The 11,860-nt window shown below is 47.6% G+C and overlaps 1 long non-coding RNA gene across 2 annotated transcripts in view; it reads right to left on the bottom strand.

Annotated features, from left to right (window-relative positions):
• Positions 1–2,374: 2,374 nt before the first annotated feature.
• Positions 2,375–11,860, bottom strand: part of LOC114610559 — an 11,324-nt gene continuing 1,838 nt past the window's right edge. Inside the window, exons 2-3 of one of the 2 annotated variants that reach the window (XR_003709699.1) lie at positions 4,627–4,847; positions 2,375–2,783 (exon numbers count right to left, since the gene is read on the bottom strand). This is a non-coding gene — a long non-coding RNA (uncharacterized LOC114610559). The remainder of the gene's footprint in view (positions 2,784–4,626; positions 4,848–11,860) is intronic. The other variant, XR_003709700.1, reaches the window with a different exon arrangement.

Genomic DNA, 11,860 nt, shown 5'->3' with positions numbered 1-11,860 from the left:
AAGACCGAGCCAACCCCACACACGGAGAAGCGTGGGACGCATGGAGTGAGCTGAGTACTTACTTCACTCTGGCAAGGAAAGAATACGGGAGATGAGGATTGCAAATGTGTACTGGAAATGAGAGATACTCTCCCCTGCTCCCCTTCCCCCCATTTATCACTCGTGAGCACTACAAGCTTTGGAAAGTTTCTGGGTAAGCAACGATCAAAAACAAAATTTGTCCAGAGCCCTAGAGTGAGTTACTCGGGAACAGCAATTCAGATGCAAGGCTTCAGACCTTTGTACTGACCAGACACAGACGGGTCTGTGGGAAAGTGCCCTGGGCCAGAGGCAGGTGGATTGCTTCTCTGAGAAACCCTGGAACCCAAGTTTCCAAGCGGCTGGGCGTCCTTCACCCCTGTTGGCTTGGGTCTTGTTAAGCTAAATCTTCCCATGGAGCCTGGGTGGTGGATGAGGCTGGTGGCTAGACTGAAGCTCTTGGAAACTCGGATGGGTTGGGCTGGGAATGGCTGAGTGTGGGATCCCTGTAATAAAATCTAGGGAAAGGAGCCCTTGCAGTGTCCTGGGGTGTGATGCACAGGGCGTGGGGCCCTGCATTCCCAGGTGGCTAAGACGACGCCACTGCTGATGAGTGTCGTTATTATTCCTGCTCGGGCTTCTTGGAACTTTCATCCTGCAGGACCCTGCCTGGCTGGGCAAGCGTCACCGACTAGCAAGGGGTGGGGCAGGCAGGTAGCTCCTGGCAGCAAGGGAACAACAGGACATAACCAGAGTTTTCCGGCCGTTCCGAGCTCCTTTACAACCATGGACAGGTGGGCAGAGTTTCACCAGGGGAAACTGAGACACACCAGCAATGAATGAGTTGGTGAGGTCCCTCAGTGGAGACCCCTCCTTCCCTTACTATGTCCTTCATAAGGTCATGCTTATTCTCTGTAAGCTGGGGCTGTTCTTGCAGGACTGGAGGAGAGCCAGGGAAGGTGTGGATTCTAGAAGAGAGAACTGGGCTGGGGCCAGGACATCAGAGCTGGTACCCTCTGTGCCAGGTGCTTCGGGCATCATGAGGTCAGGCGCTTGGTTTCGAGTCTCTCTGGAAGGTTCTGCTATATGGGTGGATCTTCCACAAGCCCCCAAGGGAAGGCAAGGCTGGAGACGTGCAAAATGCCCAGCTCTGCCCCAGCGGAGGCCAGATTCAGCATCCTGGGATAGGAAGAGCCTAGATCTCATAAAGATGGGTCAGGCCCAGGAGCAAAAGACCAGACAAAGGCTCATAGACCGAGAAAGGTGTAGTGTGTGTGTGTGTGTTGTGTGCATTGTCGTGTGTTGTGTGTACATTTGTTAACACTAGCTTCCAGTGGGGATGTGTCACTGCTTGCTGAGACAGATCAAAGGGAGAAGGACTGGAAGGGAACGTGAACGGCAGACTGATGACTTTGGTAAGGGGTTGAGTGGAATCCTACAAAACATATGGATTCTGGCCCACTGGGCACCCACTGGAGAAGGAAGGGAGCGGTCCAATAGTCTGCTGGCTGAGGCCCTTTCTCTACCTGTGCCTGTCACTTAGAGAGTAGCAGCCCCTGGAACCATCTTCTGGCTTAAAGGGAAAGTGGGTCAACACAGAATAGGCCGTGGACGCTGGAGGAGAGAAGGTGATAAGCAGCATCCTAGCAGCCTCCACAAGCGCTCCCAGGATCCACCATCAGTCACACATTCATGAAGGTAAAGCAACTGCTGTGAGCAAGGCAGGCTACTGGGCTCTGTGGTTCAATACATGAGATACATTCATCTCTGCTCTCAGGAGGCTCTCTGGAGAAAGACAAGTCTTTCTCTTTGATGAACTTCTTAGTTGAGTCCAGAGACATCTTTGCCCTGGTGGTGGTTGTATCTGCTCTACCCATGCCAGCAGCCTGCCAGTTCTATGGAGTTACACACACACACACACACACACACACACACACACACATGCACACACAAGCAAGTTTCATTAGAACATCCAGCCTTGAGCTACAAAAGTCATCTCTTGGGCTTCCCATTGTATCAGACTACATAGGCTCATTGTGACTCTATCAGATCAAACACACCCGTCTGCCTGCAAGACCTCCACCTACTTGCTTTCTCCAGTGATCCAGATACTCCACAGCGGACTCTCAAAGCTAATTAGATATAATATGAGCTTCTGGGGAACTTTCAGGGCCCTGGCAGAGGTTTTTATTCTTACTGCCATCAGTGTCTCTCCTCATCCCCAAAACTACCCTTTCCTGTCTCCAACAGTGTCTCTCCTTATCCCCCAAAGAGTCCCTTCCTGTCCCCAATAGTGTCCCTTCACATCCTCAGCACACAAATATCAGTAATGGCAACATTTGAACGACAGCATACGCCTTTTCAAGAAAAACCTTTCCATGTTTATAGCCAATTAATTTGACAGGCATATTTAGAATAGAGGCTATGGACCAAGTACTATGACAGTCGCTGAATTAGCTCTTTTGACGTTGGGGGAAAGATAGGCCAGTTGCCACGGAGTGAGTAAGGGGCATGCTTGAGCAGGGTGGGTAGATACTGATGGAGACGGATGTACTGAGGGTCAGACAGAGCAGTGCTCACAGTTTCCCCAAATCCTGCTCTGCTGCCCACCTTGCTCTCCTCGAGCTTTCCCTTGCTGGGCTCTTCACATTGTCCAGAGTGCCTCGCTGGGAGGAATGGAGAATGTTCACATGCCATGTCCCCGTAGGCACCACATTGTTCTTCTGCAGTGGTAAAAGGTCCTCCATTCCTGCAGTCAGCATCCTCTGGAAGTGATACAGGAAATAGATACAAAAATTAGAGTCTAAATATCTGTTTGTTTGTTTTTTAAGCCCTTCGGAGACTGGACTTGGTGAGTAAAATACTTGCTAAACAAGCTTGAGGACCTGAGTTCAATCTCCAGCCCAGGACGGGGAAGCACAGACCAAAGGCTGTCTGGGGTTTTGTAGTTAGGAAGTAACAGATTGCCAGGCAGTGGTGGTGCACGCCTTTAGTCCCAACACTTGGGAGGCAGAGACAGGTGGATTTCTGAGTTTGAGGACAGTGCCTGGTCTACAGAGTTAGTTCCAGGACAGCCAGGGCTACAAAGAGAAACCCTGTCTCAAAAAACCAAAAAAAAAAAAAGAAAAAAAAAGAAAAAGGAAGTAACAGTTCCTATCCCCTGACCCGTAGGGCAGTCATCTGGTGGGGAAAGAAATCCGCTGTGCTTGGCTTTAGCTACAGGGGTAGGCAGGTCTCCTGTATGAGACTTGTCCATGAAGGAAGGCTCTAACTCCTCTTCGTGTGGTTGCTTGACGTTGGGTGGATGCTTAACCAAGCTAATCAGAAGAAAAGGCTTCCAACTGTCTTACCAAGGCAAGATGCTACAAATCCCTCCTTTTCTCTTATCTGCCCCACACCACCTGGCAAGTTATGAGACGTTCTCTACTCTGAATGCACAGCTCCAGTAAACCAACATAAGCAAGTGGCCTTTGGGGCTGATCACCACCCCATTTCCTTAAGCACCAACGCTCAGATGGATAATTTTGAAAGGATGTGATAACGAGGGGGCAGGTGGGAGCCAGAACATGCTTGACTGGTCTCCCGGTCCTCTCGTGCGTGACTGGGGCTCTCCCCACAACTTGGTGACTCTGTCTTCAAGGCACCTTAGCCCAGGGGTAGAATTCCTGGTCATGAAGCTGGGATAGCTTTCAAATGCTAAGAGAGAAGCTGCGGTGCCCAGGAAGCCGAGCAGGAGAGCAGTCCTTCTTAGATCTGCCTGGTGACATTGAAAAGTGGAGCTGTACAGTGAGGCAGGTGTGAGAAATAACATGGCTGAAATGCTGCCCTAAGTGTGGAGTTTTCCAAACCAAAGGGTAGGTCATTACAAGTGTACAAGACCCTCCCCTCCCCTTCTCCCTTCTTTTCTCCCATTCCTCTTTTCTCTTTCCTCTTCTTCCTCTTCCTCTCACCGCCCCCTTCCCTTGCCCTTTTTCTTTTGGCTTCACTGTGCAATCGAACATCGAGTCCCGACGTGAGGATACCTCTCTGTTGTTGTTCACACCCATCTAGCTTTTATTCCAGCATGCCTCAGCTCAGCTTCAAGCCTTTTATACCACCTTGTTCAGCTGGTCAAGCCCTGCATACTAATTATATATATATATATATATATATCAGCTTCAGGCCTTTTATACCACCTTGTTCAGCTGGTCAAGCCCTGGGTTGTGAGCCACCATGTGGTAGCTGGGAATTGAACTCAGGACCCCTGGAAGAGCAATCAGGGCTCTTAACCACTGAAACATCTCACCAGCCCACTATTTGATATATATGACGACACACACCTGATGTTTGTGTAGATCACAAGATCATTTCATTTTAGTCCCTTAAAGCACTGAGCACAGGGATGAGTCATTATAGGACTTGATGGATCTCACTAAACACAGGAGAATGTGCCCTGAAAGGTGGCCACCATCACAATGAAGGCCCACAGCTTGTCTGGGTGAATATCTCATACAACATCAGTTAGATTCCAGATAGACAGAATCCACACCTTTAGATACACCATAGAGAGCCCTGGGGACAGCCTGGAGGATGGAGGACATCTTTCACAATGCCATGGAGTTGAATTACCTGTGGGGAAGCCTTCGGTCCAGGGAATTCCAAACAGCAGTGTGCACCTTAGGAAGAAACTGGGAATCTAAAGCATGCCGGAAAGCTTTCTGTAGGGTTGTCACCTGTCAACATGGAAGAACTCACCTGAGACTAAAGACCAGTGTAAATGCTCACAATACAAGGAACATGGCAGGTATGGCTCTTTGCAGTGAAGCTTCTCTCCAGAATCATGTCTCAGTCTGAGGAATCGAGAGTTGGAGAGGAAGTTGTATGTACAGTGAGGACTGCTGGATTATTCTAACCCCATCATCATCATCAGCCTCCCCAACTCCTTCTCCTTCTTTTGAGGTGGGGTCTCATGAGTTCTGATCCTCCTGGATCCACTTCCTAAGTACTGGGATTACAGGCGTGCATCACCACACTTAGTTGATACACCATTGGGGATCAAACCCATGGCTTTGTGTTTGCTAGACAAGGATTCTACCTGTTGAGCTGCAATTCATCCCAGCCCAACGCCTTTTGTTTTTTTTTTTTCTTAAAGCTGAAGCACCATCTCTTTTATCCTCATCTCTTGTTAAAGAAGAAAGTAGTAGTTCACCCAGGGCACACTATTGGTGGGAAAATGGAGTCAGAGTATCATATTGATGGGCCAGGGCACACTGGTAGTCAAGGAAGAGCCCTGGTCCTTGGCAGCCTTCATTTTATGGCTGCTAAAGGATACCAAAGAGGAAGGAGGAAACCCTAGCCTCCTCAAATAGCTTATAATCCAGGGAGGCCCTGCTTTAACCAGGCTGAATACAGATGTAGCAGAACACAGAGGAAGTGACCCAAGGTCCTATTGAGGAAGTAGGGAAGGCTTCTCAGAGGAGGTAGCCATTTGAGCTGAAATGTAAAGGACCAGCTCTCTGTTAGATAAACAAGTACGGACAGGGTGTTCCAGGTGGAAGAGCGTTGTCTGTTGCAGATGCTGGAGATGTTCAAGACGTACGGCATGGGAGAGTCAGGGGCAGTGAAATTGACCCCACATTTGGGCAGGTCTCAATATGTCTTGCAAAATAGTTTGGGTTCCCATGTAAGCTATGGAGAGCTGCATGTATTTCCTATGAGTGCTCTAGCAAATCGCCACACACTGTAGGTAGCATAAAACCACACAAATGTGAAGCCTCACTAGGCTGCAGCGGACAGCGGTATCTCCCCTTGGATAGCTTCTGGGGAGAACCGATCTCTTGCTCGCTCACTTCTGCTTCTCTCGGCAGCCCACAAGCCTCAGCTCCCATCCCTCTCCATCTTCATAGCCAGCATCACATGGTTTCAATCCTGTTTCCCTAACTGCATCTCAGACTCCAGCACTCTTCTGCCCCTGTCTTCATGGCTCCTGGGATGGCACCAGGTCCATTAGAATCAGTTTAAGCGCCAAAGCCCTGAACTCGGTCACTTTGCAAAATCCCTGTCGCAAAATAAGGTGGCATATTCACAGGTTTGGAAAAGTGGATGTGGGTCTTTGGGAGGCACTATGTTATACATACAAGACAGGAAACATTGAAGAAACCTGAGCGAAGCTTGAGGTGCCAGGTAGCACAGCACTGTGGTTAAGGGAGCTGGTGTGGGGACTAGAGGGATGGCTCAGTAGTCTGCTCTTGCAGATTGGAGCTCTATTCCTAGCACCCATGTGGTGAGTCACAATCAGCTATCATTCCAGCTCCAGGGGATCTGACCCCCTCTTCTGGGCACCAGGTATACATATGGTGCACATACATACATGTGGGCACTCATGATATCCACATTTTTTAAAAAAAAAAAAATGTCTTGGGGAAAGGAAAACGAAAGCTGGTGTGGGCTCTGACTACCCCAGTTCACTCTTGCCTCTGCCAGTAAGGGCAATGTGACTTTATGCCATTTCAGAGTCATGTTCTCTGTACCAGGGTTTTCTCGTCTGTAAAGCAGACGAAAATATCTTGCTTTTTCCATAGCTGCTCAGGTTATATGGGGTAGCATGATGAAAGTTAGGACAGGAGGAACCATTCACTAAACTGCAAATATCTTGATGCTCAGTGCTAAAAACAGAACCTAACCCACAATAAGGCTCACCAACACAGGAAGGAAGGAGACACCGAGCACCAGGGATTCGCTGCCACGAAGAACACGTGACACTACAATCCTCTGGATGACTCGCCTGGCTTCCTCTGTTGGTGTAAGGAAACAAAGGCTGGAAGCTGCCTAATCTGTTCTCCTTTCTGCTGAGATTTGTTCTGGGTGTTAGAGAGTAAACAATTTGTTTATTTGTTTGTATTTCAAGACAGGGTTTCTCTGTGTAGTTCTGTCCTGGAACTCATTCTGTAGACCAGGCTGGCCTGGAACTCAGAGATCTACCTGCCTCTATATATAAGGCTTGCCTGGAGCTACAATGTAGCCCAGGCTGGCCTCAATCTCCTGGTGATTCTCCTTCCTCAGCTTCCCAAGTGCTAGGATTACCAACATGAGCTGCCACTACCAGCTATGATACTTATTTAATTCTTTAATGCTATTTATTTATTTAATACCCCCTGAGATTTCCAGAACACTGTAGGTGACATTTGGCCATTTGAAGACTTGGTAATGTCCCAGCCGGGTACCTGGTGTGATGATATATACTTGGCTGATTTGGTAGTGACCTGTTCTGATTTTCTAGGTTCCCTTACATGCCTTAGGCCATCTCCTTTGTACCACTTCCTACTACGGCACCAACAGGCTCCTTGTTCTCTTTCCTTTGCTGCTTTCTTCTCTAGGTTCCCCATGGGTGCAGATCTAGGGGTTTGCCTAGCAGCGGGGTTGTCAAACAAAACAGAGCTTGGCCAGTGAAATTTAGATTTCAAACAAACAATGAGTAAGTTTAACATAAGCTTATTCCAAATAGCACTGCCTGTTGAATAGTGCATTATTAACCAGTTATTTGATTAAGCAGAACATTCCATTCTGTAGCTTCACCAAGTAACACTTAACTCTGTTCTCTGATACAGTTTACAAGGTAAACTGGTACTCAAGTCCAGGAAGTTTCAGTGTCCTCTTTACATACAGTTCTTTGTGGTAACACAGAGGAGAGAGGAAGACGGTTCTGGAGGGATGGTGGTCAGAAGGTTGGGCACTGGTCCCTACTGTCTCACAACACAGTTCTGCTGCCTGGCTCTGTGTTTCATAACACACACAGGCAAGCCCCACTTCAGCCTGGCTCTCTGGGGTCTAAAGAGCATGCAGGATACTCATTCTGTTGAAGTATATTGAGGTTGCTGCTCTGCTTTCTTTTGAAAACAGGTGCTAGTTGCATGTCATGGCGCATATGTGTAAAATCCCACAACTGAGGCAGAAGGATTTCATGTTCGAGCCCAGCCTAAACTACACAGAAAGACCATTTTTCTTTCTTTCTTTTTTTGTTTTTTTTGTTTTTTGTTTTTCGAGACAGGGTTTCTCTGTGCAGCCCTGGCTGTCCTGGAACTCACTCTGTAGACCAGGCTGGCCTTGAACTCTCGAACTCAGAAATCCGCCTGCCTCTGCCTCCCAAGTGCTGGGACTAAACACGTGTGCCACCACCGCCCGGCAGAAAGACCATTTTTCAAAACGGAATCAACCAAGCCACCTGCATGCTGCACAGAGCATGTTCTACATTGCAGCCTAGGATAATAACCTCAGTTCTCTCCGTCTGTGCATTAGATTGGAGCATGTGATCCGTTATAACAAGCTATGGTTTGAATATACAAGACTGGTCTTTCTATTGACACAAAAGCTTTCTCTCTAAAGATCCATTACAGGTGCTCCCCTAGTCTAGCATCTCCCCCCCCCCCCCAATTTCTCATTCTAAATTTCCTTCCATGGTCTGTGGATTAGTTGCCTGATACCCCTCCTATCCCAATATCTTTTTATCTTCTTTTCTTTTTTTTTTTTTTTTTTTGGTTTTTCGAGACAGGGTTTCTCTGTGTAGCCCTGGCTGTCCTGGAACTCACGCTGTAGACCAGGCTAGCCTCGAACTCTCGAACTCAGAAATCCACCTGCCTCTGCCTCCCAAGTGCTGGGATTAAAGGCGTGCGCCACCACCGCCCGGCTTTTCTTTTTTTTTTTTAAAGACAGACTTTCCTGCCTGCCCCTGCCTCTGTCTCTCAAGTGCTAGGAATAAAGGGGTGTACCACCATGTCTGGCCCAGGTTATCATAACTGAAGGACAAAAAGCTCAGTGCTAGGCCAGCCAGACCTCTCCCTGCAGCCCACTAACCCCCACACGCCCGAGAGCACTTCTTGGCTCTCCACTCCAAGTATGTCGTCGCCTTGTCCCACTGTCTCAGACAGACTTCCGTTCGCATCAGCCTTGTCCAGCCATCTTGTGGTGTCAGCGTCTCCATTTCTACTCGTTTAAGTATCATTTCCGAGACTAAACCATTCAGAATACTTTCACAGCTTATGATCTCTCTCTTTTTTTAAGGTTTACTTTTATTTTATGTGTATGCAGGAGTGTCTGCATGTATGCGCATGTGTGCCCCAGGAGTGCCTGGTATCTGTTGAGACCAGAAGATGGTCTCAGAAACCCTGGACCTGGAATAAGCAAGTGGTTGTGAGCTACCAAGTGGTGGGTGACGGGAATCAAATTCTAGTTCTCCTCAAAAGCAGTGTTTTGACTGAGCCATCCCTCCAGCCTACACCCTCCCCAACTTCCCCCAACCCCCCACCAAACCCCCACCCGTGAAGTCTTAAATCCTGGGCTTTTATTCTGAGTAATGAACAAAGCCACCTGTCCAAGGCAGTAGGCCTTGGGGGCTGGCAAGGGATTCCAGATGCATCCTCAGGTGCACAAAGGCAATAGATATACTTTTAAACCCTTATTTACTTTCTAGGAAATGTGGCCCTGAGGGGGCAGGGGAGTTAAAGACTGGTACAACCTCTAAGAAGAACTTGCTCCAGATAAGGTCTCCTCATACTTAATTGTTATTGTTATTGTTATTAACCCAACTCCTATGAAAAGCTGCCACAGGTTTGTTAACAACCTCAGGTCTGGGTTTAATTAATACCTCTGAAGGCTGAGCCCTCAGGCAACGTGTTGTCCACCCCCACAACTCCTCAAGCAGGCTCCACCTCCTTGACTCTGCTCTCCAGGCCCTGTTACGCAGATCCTCCTTTATTCTTACTCCCGCCAATCCCTGCTTTTCCAGCCCCCTTGCTCCCAGGTTTGGTAATCTCACCTATCTCCTTTGACCTTCTTTCTCCCTTTTTGCAGCTACGAAATTTCTCCTTCAAGAGTCAGGCCTCTAGGGGGTTGAAATCTGAGGTGCCCAGAATTCCCTAGCAGTCCCCTATTCCTGCCCTGCTTCCCAGGTCTCTTCTTGAGAACTTCCGGATGCTTCTCAGGTGGTACAGCCGGTTGGGTGGGTTGGCTGGTTTAGGGTTACAGAGTTTGGCACTGACTCTAGCCCCTCTCAGCTGCCCTCTTTAATTAATTCCAATTAAAAGAAAACTCAATTGGACCTCAGTGTGTGCCTCTGGGGCACATGTCACATCAATTACAACAAAACAAAACAAGCCATAAAAACAATTAATCCTAAAAGAGTGCGTGAGCCTCTTTGAAGATTCACATTCGACTGCAGTCTAAGGGTCTTGGAACCCTTTGCTTTAGACAGACCTCGCGGCCAAACCCTAAGGAGGAACTTGGGCCCAATTTCCTAAGGCATTTCTCTTAGTACTGAACCAAAGTCTCTCAAATGTAAAAGTCTATCTCTCCATTATAGGAAGTGGCCTTTTGGCAAAGGTAAGGATGAATCTTTACTGTGTGCTCCAACACTAAAACAGATATTGAGCTGATCTATCATTTTGCCATCACTATAGACCTTGCATGGAGAATAATGTTGAAGATGTTACTGACTGGGAAGAGAGGAGGCAGAGATCCATCATCCATCCATCCATCCATCCTTCCTTCCTTCCTCCCCACCACTTTCCTTTTTATTTATTTGTTGTTTTATTTTTTATTGGTTTTGGAGAAAGAGTTCTCGCTATGCAGATCTGGCTGACCTCAAACCTCAAAGAAATCTGCCTTCCTCTTCCTCCCTAATGCTCAAACTGATCAAAGGTATGAGCCACATACTGACTTTCATAGACTCCCATATATATATATATATATATATATATATATATATATATATATATATATGTGTGTGTGTGTGTGTGTGTGTGTATTGCCTGCATGTATATCTATGTTATATGCGTGCCTGGTGCTTGCATGGGTCCTGGGAATCAAACCCAGCCGGTACTCCTAAGTGCTGAACTGTTTCTCCACCCCCTATAAATATTTTTTCATCTGTGAAAAGTAAGTTGGCAGATTGAGATAAGCCCTAACTGTCTCAGTATTACTAATATTGTCCTTTTTGCCTGACTGGAATTAAAATAATATTAGTAGACCAGATAAACATAGCTCTCCTGTTAACTCACTCATCTATTGGCGTGTGTTGACTACAAATCACCTTGTTCTTTTATGTTTGTCAGCATCCTGGCTGACCATTTGAGTCCAAACTTTCAGAGGGCAGAGACCACATCTGTTCAATTTGCTTTGTGTGGTGTCCAGCAAAGAGCTACAGGGTGGGGTTAGAGAAGTCTTGGACTTGGACCCTGGCAGCCCAGGTTCTAGCTCTACCCATGTGACTCTTAAAATTAGGGCTTTATTTTTATTGACTGTTAAGAAATTAATGTAGGGCCAGATGAAGTGTGCACACCCTTAATCCCAGCATTCCAGAGGTTGAAGCAGGAGGATCTCCACAAGTTTGAGGCCAGCCTGGTTTGCACAGGCCAGTCTCAGGCCAGCCAGGACTAATAGTGAGACCTTGATTCCATTAAAAGGGGGATAGTTTCTGAGTTAGACACGGGCGATGAATGTCTGTAACTCCAGTACTTGGGAGGTGGAGGCAAAGGCTTCAGAAAAGGATCAGGAGCTCAGGTGTTTATTATCAACCTAGAGTTCCTGAGGCCAGGATCTACGGTATAAGATTCTGTCCCAAAAAAGCAGGGTGGGTTCCTGTTGACTTCTACACACGGTCTTAAAGAACAAAATGTGTGCAGAGTCTTCCAAGACCATGAACGCAGAGTGGGTGTATGCTGAAGGACTTCTGAAGTGACTGTCATCAGTGTGGCCACTGGATCAGGAAGGCCCAGCTACCCCATCTTCTCTCTCTCTCTCTCTCTCTCTCTCTCTCTCTCTCTCTCTCTCTCTCTCTCTCTCTTTCTCCCTCTCCCTCTCCCTCTCCCTC

Source organism: Grammomys surdaster, unplaced genomic scaffold (assembly GCF_004785775.1).
Source record: "Grammomys surdaster isolate TR1022 unplaced genomic scaffold, NIH_TR_1.0 126048, whole genome shotgun sequence".
NCBI classification, from domain to species: domain Eukaryota; kingdom Metazoa; phylum Chordata; class Mammalia; order Rodentia; family Muridae; genus Grammomys; species Grammomys surdaster.
This window is presented reverse-complemented; position numbering and strand designations above follow the sequence as displayed.